Source organism: Macaca nemestrina, chromosome 7 (genome assembly GCF_043159975.1).
Source record: "Macaca nemestrina isolate mMacNem1 chromosome 7, mMacNem.hap1, whole genome shotgun sequence".
Taxonomy (NCBI): domain Eukaryota; kingdom Metazoa; phylum Chordata; class Mammalia; order Primates; family Cercopithecidae; genus Macaca; species Macaca nemestrina.
The window spans coordinates 70,265,485-70,282,477 of NC_092131.1; the positions used below are offsets into that span (position 1 = coordinate 70,265,485).

Below are 16,993 nucleotides of genomic sequence, written 5' to 3' on the forward strand. Positions count from 1 at the left end.
TTGGCACAGGTCAGAGGGCACAATCATGCCTAGACGCAAAGAATGTTCTTCACAGAAAGGAAGTGGTGGGGCCACGCCTAAAAGGGTGAACGGCAAAGCCCAGATGTCGCCAGCAGAGGGCAGCAGAGGGCAGGTTAAAGTGCACTGGACTCACAGGCCAAACTCACCCCAAAGGCAGCTCCAAAATAGTTCAAATCAGAGCATGCCTAAGAGGACAGGGGAAAAGCAGGCGCTGAGACCACCAGCAGCCTGAAGGCAGATGTTCACACGGATCGAATAAACTCACTGGAGGGAGCACTTTGTGACAGCAGAAAGAACACCAATCACGGGCAGGTGACCCAAGATCTAAGTCAGACACAAGAGAGCAGTGCGTTGGGGCCAGCCACTCACCATCAGCCTTGATTTCCTCATCAGTCAAACAAAGGGTGGTAGCTAATGAACGCTTCTGGTCTTCACGTTCTGCATCAGTGGTTCTTGTTCGGACCTGGAGGAATCTGGAAGAGACCATGGAGAGACAGCTGGTCACCTGCCAGGGTGAGGCCCTTGGGACATGTGATGGGCAGGGAGTCGGTTTTGTTTGAAAGTCAGGGCTCAGTGGAGGTTTTTCTTTTTTAATTAGCATTTTCATTTGTTATCAAAGATTACATACACTTTGGACAAAAAGATAGGGGCCCGGTGTGGTGGCTCACGCCTGTAATACCAGCACTTTGGGAGGCTGAGGCGGGTGGATCACTTGAGGCCAGAAGTTTGAGACCACCCTGGCTAACATGGTGAAACCTCATCTCTACTAAAAGTACAAAAATTAGCCAGGCGTGGTGGTGGGTGCCTGTAATCCCAGCTACTCGGGAGGCCAAGGCAGGAGAATTGCTTGAACCTGGGAGGCGGAGGTTGCAGTGAGCCAAGATCAGGCCACTGCACTCCAGCCTGGGCAACAGAGCTAGACGCTGTCTAAAAAAATCAGATTGGACTAAAAGGCTTATAACCAAAACAACAGTCCCTTATCCCTCTCACATTCCTTATCTTTTTCCCCCAGAAACAATATCTTCAAACTCTTTCACTGTTTCTCCTCCATTTTTTGCTCCATATTTCTGAATAATTTATACAATATAATCCTATTACTTGATTCATTAGCTATTGACTTTTTACTCTAGTGGATTAGGATAATAGTTCAATTATACCATCTTTTCTTCTTCATTATTCTCTAAATATAATTTGTCTTATTAATATATCTTGAGTCATATCTATATTCAGTTTCTGTGTTTTGACTATGTACATATTATTCATTAAGTCAGGTAATATACTATGATTCTATCTAATTTCTCATACATCTTTTTGTCTGTCCTGGAATGAATAATTGTCTTATTTTTTTCATGTGCTTTATTTAAACATCTGACTAAATTTCCCATACCCTCCAAAGTGCTTCTATTGAAGACAGTTTTCCACAAAGGAATCTGTCAGATTATTCTTGCTTTTACCTGTTTTGCATTGGATCCCATGCATCCTGAATATCATCCTTCCTTCTCCTGAGTTTGCTTCCTCCTTTTAGTGGAGCATTTCCACCAGCAAGGTCCACCAGCCCTTCCACCAACAACTTGACAGTAATCAGGGTTGTCTAAGTCACATGCTCTTATAGATCCCTCAGGAAGAACTCACAGGATTGCCGCTTCCTAAGTTTGGGCCATGGCCATGAAACATGTCTGAACTGTATATGTGAAGGTCAGTTTGGCTAGATATAAACTCCATAGCTGACATTTTCTTAAGTATTGTAATTGTTATTCTGTTGTTCTCTGGCTAACATACTGCTCTTGGATGGTCTGATTAAAATTTTATTTATTTTCCCTAACACGTGAATTGTTCTCTTGCCTGGATACCCAAAGGATCTTTTTCTCTAGGGTCGCTTTCAGGTCCAATGTTTACTAGAGTATGTCTTGGTATTGGTTTTCTGGGGAGCAGTTTTCCCAAGTCATTCCTTTTAATATGAGACCTGACTTCATTTTTTTATTTCAGGAAAGTTTCCTCATATTACAGATTTTAATATTTCCTGTGCTTCATTTATTTTCTTTTCCCCTTTGGGGGTTCCTATAATATGTATATTGGATGTTCTTTGTTCTTTTATGTATCACATTCTCTCAAACAGCTTTTCTTTCCTTCATTTCTTGATTTTTAAATTTTTTTCTTTTTCCCTCTTCTATTTCTCTTAAGACAATATTCATTGTGTTAATTAACTTTTATTTTCTTCCCAGTTTTATCATTTCTAATTTTAAAAACATTTTTTTATAAATTCTATTGTCAATGAAATTATCCTTTTGCCCAATTATCTCATTTCTGAGTTTTGTCTAATTCTTACTTCTGTTGTTCTTTCGTAGTTTCTATCACTTTCTTAAAATTTTTAGCTTATTTTGAAACATCTGGTTATAATTGTCATCTATTTCAGCACATTTTTCTAAATTCTTCATTGAATAGGGACATTTTCTGCTTTTTATGTTCCTTTTTGCGTAACTTTGTATGTGATTCACCCACGATCCTTTTTCTGTTGCTCATTTTTCAGACAGATGAGTTTTCCTCCACTTTTAGGAGAGAAGGATGTGTCTAGATCACTTGTCTAGGCCCATAGCTCTATAATTACCTCTTTTGTTGTTTTTAAGGAGATAAATACATCCCGGCTTTCTGAGATGCTCCTTCTCTGCTCCCTCTCCCATTCTTACTGGAATTTCTCATTCTATTGGCGTTGTGATTCCTATTGTCAGGTTGGGTTCTACTCCCAGCAGTTTCTCCTCAATGCAGGACTTGGCCTCTGAAGGGAGTTGGGGAGTTTTTGTTTCTAGAGTTCATAGGCCCCAGAGTGCCCCAGACACACTCCTGATAATTGGAATCTCCAGTCCACATCACAGATTCAACTGAGACTCAGGTATGGAAACTCTAAATGCAGTGGTCTTTTCCAGCATCTCACTGCGAGACAGAAGAGTGTGGTGCTAGTTTCCCACTGCTTGTTCCACACTCCCCTCCCCGAGATTTCTTGAGTATGTAACACCCTAAGATGCAAAGTATGGAGGGATGCAAGTGACAGTAGCATAATTTATGAATTTCCTTGAGTCTCCCTCCACTAACTGTCAGACCACTATTAACCTTGAGTGTTTACATTTTTACCAGTATTATTTCAAAAACATACAACTCATTGGATGTTTTGAGGTTTTGTTCTAGTTGCTCTGTCAGAATGTCTGAGCTTGAGGTGACTCTGCAAAGCTGGGCTTACACAACCAACTCTGAGCTTAGCTTCACCATTAGTAAACAAGGTAAATAACGCCCACTTCACAGAACTACTGAAATGATAATAAAGTTGAAACATATGAAAGTGCCTCCTTGATTTCACCTGATATGTAAAAAACTATTTACAAACTGTAAAGTGATAAGACACTGTATGTTATTTCAAATAGATTTAGGAAATATGTGAAGCCCTGTAATTTTAGGTTTCACTGCATAATTTTCACTTAATATGCAAATTGTTTTCTTTTCCCACTAGATTGTTTGCTTCAGAAGAGCAGTGATTATTGTCTGATTTACTTCGACGCTACATCCTCATTGCCTACTATGGTACCTGGCACATCACAGACATTCAGTAAATACTGGATGAATGAATTATTTGTGCTAACTTTGCCTTAAAGCATATTATGCAACAAATAAAACAAATGGGCAAAAATTAAATGGTTACTAGGTTGTTGTTGGATTGGGCCTGTGGAACGTGCTCTGCCAACTTATTTCTTTAGCATTTCAGTTTGCTTTGTTTTCTTGCCTACAAGGGACACTGACTCCCCTGCTGCAGAGAAGGGAATGAGCAACACCCGGAGTGCCAGAAACAGCTCCTGCAGGAAACGTGGCTCACCGACCTCCAAGTGTGTGTCCTCCAGGCCAAAATACAGAAGGTTTGAAACAACGTGGCTAATGGCTGGGCAGAGAACAACGAACTGGACTGTCTTTCTCTCACAAGTGTTTATGGAAGTCTGGCAGTCTGTCTTTAAGTAAATAGACTTGCTCTAATGGAGCAATCTATCAAACAAGTAGGGCTGCTGAGAAGGGGGGAAGGAAGGTGCAGCACTGACTGCTTCCTCGCCCCTGGGAGCCATTTCTTTGAGGATAACAAATGCGAGCGAGGTAGTGATACTCAAAGCAGGAAAAATAATAGCCTGTGGCTTAGGATGGTCTCATCTAAACTCAACGTGTAGATGGGTTTTGTGTGTTTAAACAGGCAGCTCTGCATCTCAAAAACACAGGAGAAGGAGCACACAGACACAGAACCAATACCAGGAGGCTTCTAGTTAGTGGGTTTTGTAAGAGAAGGGTGGTACAATGAACAGATGAATGAGCAAACGTTTAGTCTCTACAGGTTTTCTCCCTCTTTACTACTGGAGGGGGTGTCAAAACTGCTAATTTGCTTGCTCACCACACAGTACTTAATAAATGAATAACATATTTACAGCGTGAGATACATGGTTGGGGGGGTTTGGGGTGCAGGGGCGGGGCAGGGAGAAATTACCAAATATTCACATGAAGACTCATATTTTGGACTTTACTCACAGTATTTGCAATGACACAGTGAAAGGGCCAGGTGTAGGTTAACCCTTTTAGTTTGTGCCAGAACTTTACATTCTTTGCAAAGAAGAAAGAGATTTAATATAAACTACAAACGCTTTAATCAAGTGGCTTTCTTCACATACCACGAAAGCATTTTGAAACATTCAAGTAAAAAAAAAATTCTTTTTTTCTGAAAATATAACCTCTTAAACACCAAGGATGCTGCCAGACCAAGTCCCATCAAGTAAAAGGGCCCACAATAAGAAGCTTAAACAGGGTTAGGATTAGGTTACATTTGTATAAATAAGCCGGTTTTTGTTGTTCAGGTCTCAATCCTTAAATGATCCTATCTTGTGTATGGAAGGTGTCTCCTCATTAAATTATACATTAATATTCTCAGCATGGGGCCCAGTGGGATCCAGAATTTCCCCAGGGCTCACCAATTGTTAGAGGCAAATAACTACATCAATAGCAATAATTTAAATTTTGCTCATCCATTGTCCCCACGTGCTGCAAGGCCCTCCCCTCACCCCAACCAGGTGTTCCTGAGCCCCCTGTGAGTGTCCCACTCATGCAGATGAGAAGCCCTTGCCTGCTTACTCCACAGGGGCACAGGTGCTGCTGCCCCACTGGCACCTTCTGAGGGGATACAATTCCCAAATGCCATTCTTGCCCCTGTGCTATCCTCAGGCTCCCAAATGTGCAGAGTGCACTCAATTCCAAAAAAATGCACACCCCCTTCAAGCCGCATCGGGTCAGAGCCATGCAGGTCCTATAAGAAAAAGGCAAGAGGGCCTGTTACTCCAGCACCATGTCATAACATGTTTGTTCCTTGAGCTCCGAAACAGTCTTTTGCCCCACATTTCACAAAATATTTTATGAAACCATCTTCATCTGCTTTTGCCTTCTGTTCCTCTCTCTGCCTGTCTTAGATCTAGAACAGGGCCCTGGGAATTGAATAAGCACCTCTCTTCCATTCCCCCAGACAGGGACAAAAGTCCTCTTTTCAAGATGAATTGAAGTCCCCATGCAAATTAACCCTTCTGGGGCCTTCCCTACCATTTTGCTAAACATGCCCAGACATACTTGAACCTTAACAGTAGGTAGCATCTAATCCTGCCTCACTCTTGTATCTCACACCCAGGATCCAGGCCCTGTAGATTTCTCCTTCATAAAACTTTACTTTGACCCTTCCTTTCCTTCTCATCTGCCACCATCTTAATTCAAGCTTATCATTTTGCTCCTTGCTGTCTCCAAAGCTCATTAGTTAGAATCACTGCTCATTCATCCTAAAAGCTGCTACCAAAATAATAATCCTTAGACTCTGCCTTGAACACACAGACTGTTTGTAGTAGTTTCCAACTTTCAATTGGCCATATGAGTTAGCTGTCTATTACTGGAGAGAGTATTAGCCTCCATCTCTGTCAACCTGCATTTGAACCTTAGCTCTGTGCTTACATAACTTTAGGGTATAATCACTGGCTTTAAGCCTAAATTTCATCATCTTTAAAATATAATATTAATATCTGCCTCATAAGGCTATGTAAGAAAAAGATAATATGACATGTTTTTCAAATTTGAAAATACAAATGTAAGAGGTAATATTGTAAGATGTCCTCCACAATCTGGCCACCACCAACTTTTTCAATTTTTTCTCCAATTATTCCCATTCCCAGCCCTCCTCCTTAGCCTCATCAGTCTATTTCTTGTCCTTTAAAGGACTCTTTCACTTCTAGATATTGCTAGTCATTGGAATACATTAACCAAAATGTCAGTGGCTTAATACAAAAGTTTTTTTATTGCTTACCTAAAATCCAAAACAGGTGTTCCTACTTGGCAGGTGGCTCTCCTACAATGGGTGGTTCAGGGATTCAGGATTCTTCCATCTTTCAGCTCTGCCATCCTTAACATGTGACTTCCAGGGTCATTTCAAAAGGAGAGAGAACATGGAGAATCACATGTGGACGGTTGTTATAAGCACATATCAGAGCTCAGAGTCATATAACATCTAATGTAGTCCAGTGGAATATCCAGCAAGATGAGGATGGGTTTGGTGAATGGTTGGCTCCCGACACAACCAGCCCAAACACACAATCAGAATGTATTATCCAGAATGTATTCCCAGATACACCCTTCAAATGCCAGCTAAGGCCTCATTCCATTCATGAAGTCCTTCTGGAGCAATCTAACTGATAATCTTATATTATAAACTCAAACTCCTAGCACATATTTATTATATACTATGCTGTGACTCATTGACCTCCCTTTTGTTAAATCACATACATTTCTAGATCTCTTTCTTCTCAAACTCTGAGACATTTAAATCTGATCGCACCCTTCTTGATGAGATACTTCTCTACATTAACACCCGAGTTTAGACTTTCTTCATTCTTCACCTATGAGACCAATTTTTGGTTCAGTTTTTTCTTCCATTGAATAACTGTAAGAGTCTCCATTCCTCTAAAAGTAGTCCTCCATTCACTCTAACTGTAACCTCTACACAGATGTCTTCCAAATCTGAATCCTGTCTCACAATCACTCATCCCTACTCCACAGCCACTATTCCAGCTATCTGCAGGATTTCTATGGTAGCTCATCTCCAAAGATCCAAGGATACCTAACGCTCCCTCCCCAGTGAACTACCCCTCTTTGAATCCATGCCCTGAGTATCTCTTACCCCTTCAATCTGGGGCCTCCTGCTAATGTGTTAAGTGATAGAAGTGAGATGCTGTGGTTTCCAAAGCTGAGGGTCATAATAATCCATGATGCTTCCACCTAGGTCCTCTGAACACCCGTTCTTGGAACACTCATTATGTTGTGAAAAGCCCAAGATTCATGGGGGTGTCTTAGTTGACAGCCCCACCCGTGCTCCCAGCCAGCAGCAAGCAGCACATGCAAGCCATGTCAGTGAACCCAGCAGAGGCTTCCAATGACTCTAGTCCCAGCCACCACTTGCCTGCAAGTGTGTGAAAAATCCTGAGGACAGCCCAGCTGAGTGAGTCCCCATCAACCCCTAGAACCATGAGAGATAATGCAAAATGTGTGTTATAAGCCACTAAGTTTTGGGGTGGTTTGCTACACAGTAATAACAAAACTTGGGTATCTAACTGTTGAGCTTGCCTACAAAATAAGTGTTCTCAGTAGATGTGTTTCTTAGTCAAATAGAGGAGAATTCAACCTTTTCAGGTAAAAGTCTCGACACCATTGTTTCCCTTTCCTTCTTCTCTATTCTAACTTACCACTAGACTATAAGCCCCATCAGTCAAGAGACTGTGTCTGGTCCCATATCCCCAGCACATTTGTTTGTACATAATACTGACTCAATAAAGATTTTATAAATAAATTACTGAATGAATTCTTTTGGAAATTATTACTGAACCATAAAATTCATTTCTTAAAAAAATTTTATGGATTCTCAGTAACTGTTTTTGTTGCCCACTCAACCATATTAGAATAGCTGTTATTGCGTGCATAGGTGCTAGATGTTACATTTATCATCATTTTAACTCTTGTAATGGCACTATGAGATATACATCATTATTCATTTTTTATAAGAGGAACAAACCAATGTTGAAGAAAAGTCAAATTCCTTGCCCTATATCACAAAGTTTGAGAGTTTAAGAGTCAGGATTCTTAACCCAGGTCTCTAAATGCCCTGACTTATTTCACTCAGCAAACTGCTTCCTTATCAATTTTTGTATTTTTTTGTCATTGGTATCTTCATAGGGATAGGAATAGGTCCACAAAATTATTGTTTGGGGAAAAAATGAAGTCTCAGACCAAAGATCATGACAATATTTTCTCTCCTCTACCATCCTCACTCTTTGCCAAAACAGGAAACGAATCAGAAAATATGGAGAGGATGGGGCGCTGTTTTATCTCTTTGTGCCGGGCAGTCACCTAACACAGAACACAGATCCTCAACCCTAGCTTTACATTAGAATCACGTGGGAGCATTAAACATTATTTCCTGCCTGTGAGCCATCCCAGACCAATAGAATCAGAAGTTCTGGTGGCAGGCAAAGACATTCTTGCCTCTTTACTACTCTCAGTGATTCTAAAGTGTGGCAAGCCATGATCCACTGCCATAGGAGTTCTTGCAGTGAGCAAGTGAGCCCATCATCATCTATCAGAAAATGATCCAAGGGTTTGGATGCAACCAACAATTTTCACTTTCAGCAGTAGAGTCAGCTCTTGTATGAAAATGCATACTACAATCTTCTAGTTAAAAGTAGTAGGGAGACTGTGGTCAGGCCTCAAATCTCAACCCCAAAGCCACAAAGCATTGACTGAGAAATAAGCCAACCTCAGTCCAGAGGCCTTGCAAAGTTCTAAAGCCTCTTCAACTGTTACATTAAGTTTATGTAATCAATTTTCTCCCTATAGATGACACCCAGAATACTATTCACTCGTCTGTTCTTTATGGCTTTGGGGAACAAATGAAATTCTGTGAGATAAAAATAATGGAAGAAAATAAAGGAATTGGCTTCAACAGTAATTGTTCACAGAAGTTTATAGTATTTTTTTAAACTACCAAAATTCTTAAAACCCACCTGCAATTTGTGCAATACCTTCCAATTCCCTCTCCTGTTTTCCACCTAAGAACTCAGATACTCAGGTCTCATGAGATAATGTGGAAATCCTTGCTCTGAAATCCCTGGAGAAGCCCCAAATTGTAAAGAAATATTGTTCTCCCTACATTCCAAGTAGCACGCTGGGAAGCCTTCCTTCTCTGTGGGCAGGCAAGCTGGCTCAGCCCATCCTTCTGAACGGACTTCTCGTTCCACTGTCGACAGCATGGAACGGTGTAAACTAAAGGCTCCTTCACATTTATTCATGCAGCTCAGCTCCTGCCCTGTTGACGCTCCTAAGCAGATGTGCAAGTGCCCAAAGACAATTACGTTATGATTCATCCTTCAGGACGCCTGCTAAGGCAGGCTGCTTGGCTATGAGTGAAAACACATTTTAGCAGTAGCTGATTTTTTCCTTTGGCTGAGGACCAAGTCAGACTAGGCATGGCTTTGAAGTTATTTCTGTCTCGGTGGATTAGAGGTATCAAAAGAAGCAGCTCCACAAACCTTTTAACAAATATTTACAATTCTGCACTAAACAACCTCCACCGTACCTTAACCTTTACCGTCTTGTGAAATGCTTGCCAGCCTCCCTGCCAAACTCATACACTTGGCAGAGGAGGAGAGAGGGCAGCAGCTCAAAGGAAATGAAGTACAAAACAGTGAGGCATCCAGTCTTTTTGCAGTGGAGGAGAAACGAGGCCTTGTTGTGCTGGCCTGGCTGCAGACGTGGATACTCTTCCCCTGTCCCCCATTCTACCTTGTCCCTGCAGGCAGGCACTCCTCTACCCCCAGAGAGATATTTCACTTGCTCAATCCAGACACTGGAGGGACGTGTTCCATATTCACCTCAGTCAGCCTTGGAGCTGCCCTAAAGTCAAAGTTTCCAGAGGTGACAAAGGTGGTTTCAATTCAGTGCAGGAAGGACAAAAAACAATAGGCTCAAACTGCAAAGGAGAGTGATTATGAGGATGCCATGTCTGCACCCGTTAGAAGACCACAACACTTTGTGTAGTTTATAGTAAGCCTCTCACATTGGATGTTTTTTAATGAAAATGCTTGTCACAGAATATTTTAGTTGCTTCTAAAAGGCTGTACAGATTACTTAAATGGATGACATTGACATCTTTTTTGTTTTTAGGACTCCTCATTGTGAACACAAAGATCTCATAACAAACATCCGTAGAGAATAAAAGGATCAATGAAAGCAGCCAAAAGGCAGGATCCCATAGCTTTGATGAGGTGAAAAGCGGCAATCCGTTGCCTCCTTCCCCTCTTCCCTGACTTCCTAGGAACAAGTAGCAAGTATGGCTTACCTGTGGAGCCAGCCCCCCAGTGACGAGATGACGAGATCAGTAGAGGAGACCCATAGGAGGAGTGAGCATTAGTGAGGTCCTCCAAGTGGCTTTAATCAGCCACACAGAAGTCACCAAAGGAAGGTGGAGCTTGAGAGGAACAGATGGCAGCTACTGACGTAACGGCAGCCAGGGTTTGTTCATGAAGCCCACTGACATGGTACCCAGTGACCCCCTGAACTCACTGTGAGATTCTAAAGCCTCACAGCCATGATGAAGGCAAGAACCAAAATTAAATGCCTATATGTTAACAGGACCACCAGCTCTTACCTCTGGCTTGTATAGCCCAGGGAACAAGCATTAGTAGATGAACTCAAAGATTTGGTGGCTAGGGTTGTAGTCAGGCATTTCATTCATTCACTCACTCAACAAATATTTATATCCCAAAGCACTGGATTAAATGCTTTGCAAAACAAAAATAAACACAGATCCTTCCATTGAAAAGCTTACTGTAATCACTAGCAATAAGTATTAATACACGGTATCTATAATACAGGCTAAAAAAAAAGGTAAGTTTCATCATATAGTTAAAGATCAAACCTTCATTTGGTTCTTGGTGAGGAAGAGAGATGATCTCCAAATTGGGAAATTAAATATATTTTGTGTAGGAGCTCAGGATTGAGGTAAAAGTAGTACACGCAAAGATGGTGCAGAAGGTATTCTCAAGGAGAAACAGTGTGAGTGATGATATTGAGGAGGAAAACATTGGACCTACATTTTAAAGGAAGTAGATGGTCCCATGTGCCTGGGCAGTGGTGTATAGGAAATAGTGGAAAATGTGGTCAGAAAGTGGGATAGTCAGGAAATGGAGGGCCAAGGGTGCCAGATCAAGGAATCTGATTTTCAGATCATAAAGTAATGGAAATCATGAAAAATTCCTTAGCAAAAGGGTGACTTGATAAAATCGTTACTTCAGGAAGGTTAATCCTTGCTTAATTGCTGAGAAAACTCTTGTCAGCAGGGCTGATTTCACTATCAAACTTTATAGTAACTCTTATCAACAGTAATATTCAGTAGCATGAACAAGGAAAAAAATCCGGTTTCTAATCCCAAAGGTAATTCTTCCTACCGCCCAGAATACTCTCTCAGCCTACCAGCTGTGTTGTGTGCTCAGAGAGCAAAAGTTCACATAAATGACGCCTACATCAATCATAATTAAGAAAGTGTGCCTGCTAGAGGGAGGGGCAGGACAGAATAAAATGCTTCCCAACCACTCCTACCAAGGGGAATGACCTCCAGGAAGCCTTTCTGATGGCCCCACAATCTCTTCTCATCTCAGGTGCCTTGGGGTAGGGTCCATCTTTCATAGCCTACAACCCTAGGTGTATATTCTTAATTTACTCAAATAACTTATAACATCATTAATGCACCAATTTTCTTCCTGAAAATTGGTGAAAATATATTTTTCTCTATAGGGCTATTTTCCTTGTTAATTATGTAAAACTAGTAATAGTAGCACACAGACACTGTGAGTCTTATTTTGAGGCATTAAACATGCAATAAACTCAATATACTATATTTCACATGTTTCTTAAGAATATGAAATGGTAATGGTGGTCACTACTCCATGAAATCTAGCCAACATATATTAGTTGTACTGTAACATAATAATCTCTATAGAAAATTCTTCTACGGCTCTTACAGAAGTTCATGAATATTTGCTTTTAGCTTCAGAATTGCTTTAGAGTTTGACAATAAAAACAGGGACTTAAAAATTAAGTGTAAGACTTTTTGTCTTTTCAAAATTGTAGAAAACTTTATTTTAGCAAATTATTTTATTTACATATAATTAAGAAAAATAAACATCTTAATTCCACCTTTCAGAGATAATGTACTTTGTAATGGGGAAATAACATCATATTTTATAAATATTCCATATTTAATTTAATCTGTATGCTTTTGTACCTTTAGATGGCTTCCAATGTTTCAATTTTAAAAACAGAACTTGATGAGCATGATAATATCTAAATATTTGCTTATATTTTTAATTTTCTTAGGACAAATTTATAGAAGTATAATTTTTAGGTCAAAGAGGAGGCATATTTTAGAGGTTTTTGATGGATACAGACAAAGCTTGTGAAAATCTTAAGACCAAGTTAATATTCCTTCTGCAATGAATGGGAGGTGATTTTCTTGAACACTGGATATGATGATTATGTTTTATTATTTGCTAATTTGCTAGGTGAAAGTTGTGGTTTAATTTGTCTTTAATTACTGATTTTAAAAATTTTATAATGCATATTATTCATGTGATTTCTTCCTTTTTGAGTTATAGCCTTCACCATAAAATTCGTATATTTGATATTTGGGGTTTTTCATTCTTGACAACTCTTTATACATATGCTGCAAATATATACTTTTTAATATCTGCTTTTACTATTTTTGTAGCGTTTTGCTACAAAAAAATAAATTTGTACATGGTCAAATCAATCCACCTTTATCTTTTTTTATTTCTGGATTTGGTGTCAAGTTTTTAAAATTTAACACGCTCAAGATTATATAAATATTCTCAAAGTTTTTTATACTGTTATCAATTTGGCATGTAAATTTCTTTAATCCAGTTGAAATTTATTTTGTTATGTGGTGATAAAGTACTGGTTTTTTCCCTATATGTTTTGCAAATAGCTATCCAGTTGTCCCAACACTACTTAGCAAAAATTCCATCCCTTTTTATTGTTTCTTCCATTTAATTGCATACCAAAATTTATAGACGATATGAATCAGATTGAAGATTTTCTATTTTTTCCATTAGTCGGAATTCCATTCCTCAGCCAACAGTACGCACTCATTCAATTTTTAAAAGACACTATCATATCTGGTATGGTATGATAAGGTCCTCATGATTGGTTTGTTTTGTTTAAATAGAAATTGTGCTAGTCTCATATATTTACCCTTTAACATTTTTCAACATGTTGTGAAGATTTTCCACCATATGAAAAGGTATATTGAATAATAAACCCTGATATGGTTTGGATCCGTGTCCCCACCAAATCTCATGTCAAATTGTGATCCCCAATGTTGGAGGTGGGGCCTGGTGGGAGGTAACTGGATCATGGGGGTGGTTTCTCCTGAATGATTAAGCACCATCCCCTTTTGTATTGTCCTCACAACAGTGACGGAGTTCTCATGAGATCTGGTTGTTTAAAAAGTGTGTAGCCCCTCCCCCTACTCACTCTCCACCTCTCGCCATGTGAGACATCTCACTCTCCCTTTGCCTTCTGCCATGATTGTGAGTTTCCTGAGGCCTCCCCAGAAGCTGAGCAGATGCCAGAATCATGCTTCCCGTATAGCCTGTGGAACTATGAGCCAATTAAACCTCTTTTCTTTATAAATTACCCAGTCTCAGGTATTTCCTTATAGCAGTGTGAGAATGGACTAATACAAACACCCATATACCTACCAATGAGCTTAAGGTGTTTTAGCATTAGCAGTACAGTTGATGTCTTTTGTGTACACTTCCCAAATTACTTCCCCCAGTAAAAAAGAGCTTCTTACTATCCTGTCACTGTCCTTGACATTTATCATTCTCGAGTTTATTTATACTCTGACTACATATGTATTTCTAAACAATATATACACTTGTTTAGCATTTTTTAAAACTTCTTGTAAGTAAATGAAAATATTCCTGTTTCCTATTTTTTTGTTGTTGTTCAATGTTTGTGCAATTTATATATGTAGCTCCAGTTCCTTCATTTTCACTGTTTTATAATATTCCATTGTATGAATGGAATGTATCATTTAAATTATTTGCCTATAGCCTTGTATATAAGGTTTTATGTGCGGTTTCTTTTGCTGTAAAACATTCTCGTCCCTATCTCCATAAACATGTAGAAAGATCTCTTGAGTAACTCGCTGGGCTGCCGGATGTATCCATCTTCAACTTCATAGTAGGTATTGTCCAGTTGTTCTCCAGAGTGCTTGTACATTTACCTCCCTATAAGCAGGGTTTCTATCACTCCACGGCCTCATCAGTTTTTAGTGTTTTCAAGCTTTTAAGCTTTTTTCTTTTTTTTTTTTTTTTGAGATGCAGTTTCGTTCTTTTTGCCCAGGCTGGAGTGCAATGGCACGATCTCGGCTCACCGCAACCTCCACCTCCCAGGTTTAAGCGATTCTCCTGCCTCAGCCTCCTGAGTAGCTGGGATTACAGGCATGCGCCACCACCCGGCTAATTTTGTATTTTTAGTAGAGACGGGGTTTCTCCATGTTGGTCAGGCTGGTCTTGAACTCTTGACCTCAGGTGATCCACCTGCCTCGGCCTCCCGAAGTGCTGGGATTACTGGCGTGAGCCACCACGCCCAGCTTGCATTTTTCAATATGATCAATTTATTCTTTTAGGAAGACTTTTGAATTCTGTTGTCAAGTTCTAAAAAATGTAACTCATTAAGATTTTTAATAGAATTTTAAACTGCATATATTAATGTGGAATAATTAGCACCTATATATTAATTATATAATAATTAGAACTGTTCCCATCTCAGAACATGATCCTTCTAATTTTTTGCCCCTTCATAGTTTTGCACTCTTTCATAGTTGTGAACATTTAAGTGAACTCATGCACATTGCATAGTTTGTTGCTATTGTGAATGAACTCTTTTTTCAAAAGGGTGATTTTTAAAGCCAAAAAATTTACTCTATTCTTTTGTTGACTTTGAATTTAAGTAGATTAGTGCCCCCAAAAGATGGAAAATATGTTAAGAACAAATAGCTGAGCACATCCATAGCATTATCTAAAATGTCAAATAAAAGGTCAGCACTGAAATTAAATTTCAGCACCATTATGAACACTGCTGGTCCCCTTCATTTGATCCTGCCCCACTCTCCCAAAGTCCTATTTTTTTTAAGTGACTTTTCAACAGCACCTCCTAATAGGCAGGTAATCACAAGGTGATCTAGAATTCATCACAAAGCAGTGGACAAAAGGTGGGCAACTGGGACCCTCCTCCCAGGGCCCTTTGCACCACCTTACAACACCTTACAGAGCTTAAGCAGTGCTTAACCCTCAGCTTTAACCATAAGCTCAAAATTCAAGGACACAGAGAACGAGAGGAAGAATGGGATTTCCCACCCCATCTCTCTTTCTGTCGGACCAGCCACCTCTTCTTCATCAATAGGAGTTATCAAGCACCTGTGATGGGCTGAGGACTGAGTCCAGTGCTATCAGGGTAAGGCAGGGACATGAAAAGAGCCTAATATATAGTTTCTGCCCTCAGGGAACAGGCAATCTAGATGGAAAGATGACTCAGAAGCATGCAGAAATATGGAACAATTCAGAACCTCTTGAATAGTCTTATTTTTTTCTATGCTACTCTCAGCTACATCCAAATTAGGTAGGTAGACAGACAGACAGACTAGCTAGATGGACAGACTAGATAGATAGATAAATACATACATATAGATAGATAGATAGATAGATAGATAGATAGATAGATAGATAGACAGATTTAAAACATTTGGGACATTTTAGTTTCTTTGTCACTCTTTGAACTGGAACTATAAAAAATACTCTTTTGCTATCACAAGAGGATAGAGGACCTAATATAATGCTGCTGCTGTGTCTCAACAGTGACAGCCAGGTACAAAGGTTACCACCACTTCCCTTTGGGCTCTGAGTGTGTCGTGGCTGCAGGCAAAACTCACCGTCCCTCACTTCTAACCGGGTTCCCTGGCTGTGGGCAGTTCTGGACCACAGCATATTCCTCCCCGACAATGTTGAGTGCCCAGCTCTATTTAAGCAATCTCTAGTGTGAAACAGTAAACTGCTTCTCAGAACTTTGAAGGGAGTAGAAAAAAAAAAGTCCAGAACCATGTGTACCTGGGATTAATTTTCTCTCTGTTTTCAAAAAAAATAAAAATAGTTCCTCCCTCCAATCCACTGCTTTAGAATGTGACTTGGAGTAACATCTAGTGAGAGACAGATTAGTCTGTTCATTTGTCCTGCATTATGGCATACATCATTAAAGGTCTAAATACAAAAGATATATATACACAGTCTTGAAGATTAAGAGTAAATTGCAAGCTATTTTGATTCTTCAGAGGGAATTAATAGTATCATATTGCTTAATCTTTTGTAGAGGGTTTAAAGAGTAGTTTCATAAATATGATCTCCTTTAATTCCCACAACAACTCAGTCGGGTAGGAAGGTAATATTATTCCCATCAAACCCGTAGATCTTAGGGCTAGAAGGGACTTGAAGGCCTATCCTGCAGGTAAGAAAATCGGTTCAGAGCAGTTAACTGAGGTCACATAGCTAGTAGAGACATGACTACAAAGCCTCATTCTGACACCCAGACCCCTCTGTTGCCTTTCTACCATACCAGATTGCCTTATTGATCCCAACTAGGGAAAGCTGAAAGTGGCCATTTTGTGTGTAGTGAGCACATGGGAGGGAGGAAGGGAGGAAGGGAGGAAGGGAGGAAGGGAAGAAGGGAGGCAGGGAAGAAGGAAGGAAAGGAGGAAGGGAGGAAGGAACGGAGGAAGAGAGGAAGGAAGTGAGAGAGG

General features: G+C 40.0%; 1 protein-coding gene across 2 annotated transcripts in view; it reads right to left on the reverse strand.

Moving 5' to 3' along the window:
* Positions 1–390: 390 nt before the first annotated feature.
* The window catches only part of LOC105478007 (tetratricopeptide repeat domain 6), a 253,314-nt gene continuing 236,711 nt past the window's right edge, over positions 391–16,993 (reverse strand). The window contains exons 29-31 of one of the 2 annotated variants that reach the window (XR_003017159.2): positions 6,377–6,484; positions 5,162–5,341; positions 391–494 (exon numbers count right to left, since the gene is read on the reverse strand). The gene's annotated coding sequence lies outside the window, so the exon portion shown is untranslated. The remainder of the gene's footprint in view (positions 495–5,161; positions 5,342–6,376; positions 6,485–16,993) is intronic. The other variant, XR_003017162.2, reaches the window with a different exon arrangement.